Source organism: Triturus cristatus, chromosome 4_1 (assembly GCF_964204655.1).
Source record: "Triturus cristatus chromosome 4_1, aTriCri1.1, whole genome shotgun sequence".
NCBI classification, from domain to species: Eukaryota; Metazoa; Chordata; class Amphibia; order Caudata; family Salamandridae; genus Triturus; species Triturus cristatus.
This window is the reverse complement of record NC_140585.1, coordinates 136368204-136373203: the sequence shown is the minus strand read 5'-3', so window position 1 is coordinate 136373203 and position 5000 is coordinate 136368204. Positions and strand designations below refer to the sequence as shown.

Genomic DNA, 5000 nt, shown 5'->3' with positions numbered 1-5000 from the left:
ATGCCCTGTGTGCACACACAGGTGTCGGACCATAGAATACATTTAAATAATGCCTATAGAAAAGAGCTGTGCATGTGTGCCTCAGTGGCCTAATGGATAAGTCACAGGCCTCCTAAGCCAAGGATTGTGGGTTCGAGTCCCATCTGAGGTGATAACTATAATTCTCCCTCTTTCTTTTTCAGAAAATTAGGTAGATTTATTACATGCTTCCTCTCAGAAGTTTATGAGGGATTAGGTACTTTGAAACGGTCCCATTTTACTTGTGTACACTTCACAGTCATGTTAGTGTTCTGAAACTGCAAAGTAGATTTTTAAATGCCTATTTTTGTGAGATGCATTTTCGACCGGCCAGAACATATTCCTTTGGAAAAAATGATTTGAATTGGATTGGTGTGAATCTTGTTTCTAGAGGTGGTGACAGGCTTTCACCTACTTGAATAGGTCAAGCCAGGATTCATAACACTTATACAACCTATGTGAGTGTGAAAAATTAGCATATGCAGGAAGGAGCAATTTGTACTACTTTCAAAACAGTTTCACTCCACGTCTGGAAACGTCCAGAGCTATGTAGAGCACACAAATGAGCTTTAAACTCATGAGGAAAGAGGTTTGTATACAAAAAGGAAAACAAAAGCATATAGTACTCATAAAATTCTCAATATATAGATTCCAAAAAAGTGCTTCCAGCGAAAAGAGCTGAAAGAACACTATGGGATGTAAACCTGAATACCTTTCAATAATATGTTCTCCATCCATGCATACCACCTACATGATAAAAATCATCGCAGGTGAACGGATGACCGTGTGGCCCAATGGATAAGGCGTCTGACTTCGGATCAGAAGATTGAGGGTTCAAGTCCCTTCGTGGTCGTTTTTGGCCAATGGTCACACAATCTGCTTTACATTCAGAGTGGAAAAATTATTTTCCAATACTCTTGTAGTCCTCACTTTCTCATTACTAATCATTAATAAAGTGGAGTACATACTGTAAACTCAATCAGGTTGCATCTTCAGTCTAACTACTTGTGCATTTTAGTGGCATTAAAAAGTGCTTCTATGCTGACGCACTGAATATGTAATAGGTTTGCAGAATTTTGACGTGACAGAATGGGTTTTAGCTTAAGTGTGTGTAGAAGAACTGCAAGGTGTGTGCCTATGTGTGCATAGAGTGCTACATTGGTAAAATCTGTATGATTTGGGCAGTTAAAGTGCTGATTTTGCCTCTGAGTAAGAAAAGTACTACACAAAATGTATAAAGGATCGGCACATTGGCTGCCTTTGCTGATGCCCCCGTTGACTAATTTGTAGTGCAATGGTTAAGTTGCAGAGTGTGGTTGAACTTGGTTAGGAGACTTGGTGCCTCTTTCCGTGTCCTGCTGATGATAAGGATGGCTTGATACCATTTGCTAAGCCCAGTATATTGAGAAAAGAAGTAAGTGAAGAAGAAGTGTGGAGTCGAAAGTGGTTCTCCAATTTCTCTCCACTTGCTAAAATGGCAAAGTCTCGATTATAGCATAGAAGAGAGCCTTAAAGTCGGGGATGGAAGAGGATGAAAATGGGAAGTTTACTTATAGAGAGAAGTGAGAAATGCCCTGTGTGCACACACCGGTGACTGACCATAGAATACATTTAAATAATGCCTCTAGAAAAGCGCTATGCATGTGTGTCTCAGTGGCCTAATGGATAAGGCACTGGCATCCTAAGCCAGGGATTGTGGGTTTGAGTCCCAGTCTGAGGTGATAACAAAAATCCTCCCTCTTTCTTTTTCAGAAAATTAGGTAGATTTATTACATGCTTCCTCTCAGAAGTTTATGAGGTATTAGGTACTTTGAAACAGTCCCATTTATTTGTGTACACTTCACAGTCATGTTAGTGTTCTGAAACTGTAAAGTATATTTTTAAATGCCTATTTTTGTGAGATGCATTTTCGACCGGCCAGAAAATATTCCTTTGGAAAAAATTATTTGAATTGGATTGGTGTGAATCTTGTTTCTAGAGGTGGTGACAGGCTTTCAGCTACTTGAATAGGTCAAGCCAGGATTCATAAAACGTATACAACCTATGTGAGTGTGAAAAATTAGCATATGCAGGACGGAGCAATTTGTACTACTTTCAAAACAGTTTCACTCCAAGTCTGGAAACGTCCAGAGCTATGTAGAGCACACAAATGAGCTTTAAACTCATGAGGAAAGAGGTTTGTATGCAAAAAGGAAAACAAAAGCATATAGTACTCATAAAATTCTCAATATATAGATTCCAAAAAAGTGCTTCCAGCGAAAAGAGCTGAAAGAACACTATGGGATGTAAACCTGAATACCTTTCAATAATATGTTCTCCATCCATGCATACCACCTACATGATAAAAATCATCGCAGGTGAACGGATGACCGTGTGGCCCAATGGATAAGGCGTCTGACTTCGGATCAGAAGATTGAGGGTTCAAGTCCCTTCGTGGTCGTTTTTGGCCAATGGTCACACAATCTGCTTTACATTCAGAGTGGAAAAATTATTTTCCAATACTCTTGTAGTCCTCACTTTCTCATTACTAATCATTAATAAAGTGGAGTACATACTGTAAACTCAATCAGGTTGCATCTTCAGTCTAACTACTTGTGCATTTTAGTGGCATTAAAAAGTGCTTCTATGCTGACGCACTGAATATGTAATAGGTTTGCAGAATTTTGACGTGACAGAATGGGTTTTAGCTTAAGTGTGTGTAGAAGAACTGCAAGGTGTGTGCCTATGTGTGCATAGAGTGCTACATTGGTAAAATCTGTATGATTTGGGCAGTTAAAGTGCTGATTTTGCCTCTGAGTAAGAAAAGTACTACACAAAATGTATAAAGGATCGGCACATTGGCTGCCTTTGCTGATGCCCCCGTTGACTAATTTGTAGTGCAATGGTTAAGTTGCAGAGTGTGGTTGAACTTGGTTAGGAGACTTGGTGCCTCTTTCCGTGTCCTGCTGATGATAAGGATGGCTTGATACCATTTGCTAAGCCCAGTATATTGAGAAAAGAAGTAAGTGAAGAAGAAGTGTGGAGTCGAAAGTGGTTCTCCAATTTCTCTCCACTTGCTAAAATGGCAAAGTCTCCATTATAGCATAGAAGAGAGCGTTAAAGTCGGGGATGGAAGAGGATGAAAATGGGAAGTTTACTTATAGAGAGAAGTGAGAAATGCCCTGTGTGCACACACCGGTGACTGACCATAGAATACATTTAAATAATGCCTCTAGAAAAGCGCTATGCATGTGTGTCTCAGTGGCCTAATGGATAAGGCACTGGCATCCTAAGCCAGGGATTGTGGGTTTGAGTCCCAGTCTGAGGTGATAACAAAAATCCTCCCTCTTTCTTTTTCAGAAAATTAGGTAGATTTATTACATGCTTCCTCTCAGAAGTTTATGAGGTATTAGGTACTTTGAAACAGTCCCATTTATTTGTGTACACTTCACAGTCATGTTAGTGTTCTGAAACTGTAAAGTATATTTTTAAATGCCTATTTTTGTGAGATGCATTTTCGACCGGCCAGAAAATATTCCTTTGGAAAAAATTATTTGAATTGGATTGGTGTGAATCTTGTTTCTAGAGGTGGTGACAGGCTTTCAGCTACTTGAATAGGTCAAGCCAGGATTCATAAAACTTATACAACCTATGTGAGTGTGAAAAATTAGCATATGCAGGAAGGAGCAATTTGTACTACTTTCAAAACAGTTTCACTCCACGTCTGGAAACGTCCAGAGCTATGTAGAGCATACAAATGAGCTTTAAACTCATGAGGAAAGAGGTTTGTATGCAAAAAGGAAAACAAAAGCATATCGTACTCATAAAATTCTCAATATATAGATTCCAAAAAAGTGCTTCCAGCGAAAAGAGCTGAAAGAACACTATGGGATGTAAACCTGAATACCTTTCAATAATATGTTCTCCATCCGTGCATACCACCTACATGATAAAAATCATCTCAGGTGAACGGATGACCGCGTGGCCTAATGGATAAGGCGTCTGATTTCGGATCAGAAGATTGAGGGTTCAAGTCCCTTCGTGGTCAATTCTGGCCAAAGGTCACACAATCTGCTTTACATTCAGAGTGGAAAAAGTCTTTTCCAATACTCTTGTAGTCCTCACTTTCTCATTACTAATCATTAATAAAGTGGAGTACATACTGTAAACTCATTCAGGTTGCATCTTCAGTCTAACTACTTGTGCATTTTAGTGGCATTAAAAAGTGCTTCTATGCCGATTCACTGAATATGTAATAGGTTTGCAGAATTTTGACGTGACAGAATGGGTTTTTAGCTTAAGTGTGTGTAGAAGAACTGCAAGGTGTGTGCCTATGTGTGCATAGAGTGCTACATGTGTAAAATCTGTATGATTTGGGCAGTTAAAGTGCTGATTTTGCCTCCGAGTAAGAAAAGTACTACACAAAATCTATAAAGGATCGGCACATTGGCTGCCTTTGCTGATGCCCCCGTTGCCTAATATGTAGTGCAATGGTTAAGTTGCAGAGTGTGGTTGAACTTGGTTAGGAGACTTGGTGCCTCTTTCCGTGTCCTGCTGATGATAAGGATGGCTTGATAACATTTTCTAAGCCCAGTATATTGAGAAAAGAATTAAGTGAAGAAGAAGTGTGGAGTCGAAAGTGGTTCTCCAATTTCTCTCCACTTGCTTAAAATTGCAAAGTCTCCATTATAGCATAGAAGAGAGCGTTAAAGTCGGGGATGGAAGAGGATGAAAATGGGAGGTTTACTTATAGAGAGAAGTGAGAAATGCCCTGTGAGCACACACAGGTGTCTGACCATAGAATACATTTAAATAATGCCTATAGAATAGAGCTAAGCATGTGTACCTCAGTGGCCTAATGGATAAGGCACTGGCCTCCTAAGCCAGGGATTGTGGGTTCGAGTCCCATCTGAGGTGATAAAAAAAATCCTCCCTCTTTCTTTTCCAGAAAATTAGGTAGATTTATTACATGCTTCCTCTCAGTTCTGAAACTGCAAAGTAGA

General features: G+C 39.6%; 4 non-coding genes across 4 annotated transcripts; all 4 read left to right on the top strand.

Annotated features, from left to right (window-relative positions):
* The first annotated feature begins 798 nt into the window (after positions 1-798).
* On the top strand, positions 799-871 carry TRNAR-UCG (transfer RNA arginine (anticodon UCG)). The gene has a single exon. It is a non-coding gene; the product is annotated as a tRNA-Arg (tRNA).
* A 1514-nt stretch (positions 872-2385) lies between these two features.
* On the top strand, positions 2386-2458 carry TRNAR-UCG (transfer RNA arginine (anticodon UCG)). The gene has a single exon. It is a non-coding gene; the product is annotated as a tRNA-Arg (tRNA).
* A 1514-nt stretch (positions 2459-3972) lies between these two features.
* On the top strand, positions 3973-4045 carry TRNAR-UCG (transfer RNA arginine (anticodon UCG)). The gene has a single exon. It is a non-coding gene; the product is annotated as a tRNA-Arg (tRNA).
* Positions 4046-4841: 796 nt separating this feature from the next.
* Positions 4842-4914, top strand: TRNAR-CCU (transfer RNA arginine (anticodon CCU)). The gene has a single exon. It is a non-coding gene; the product is annotated as a tRNA-Arg (tRNA).
* Positions 4915-5000: the final 86 nt, after the last annotated feature.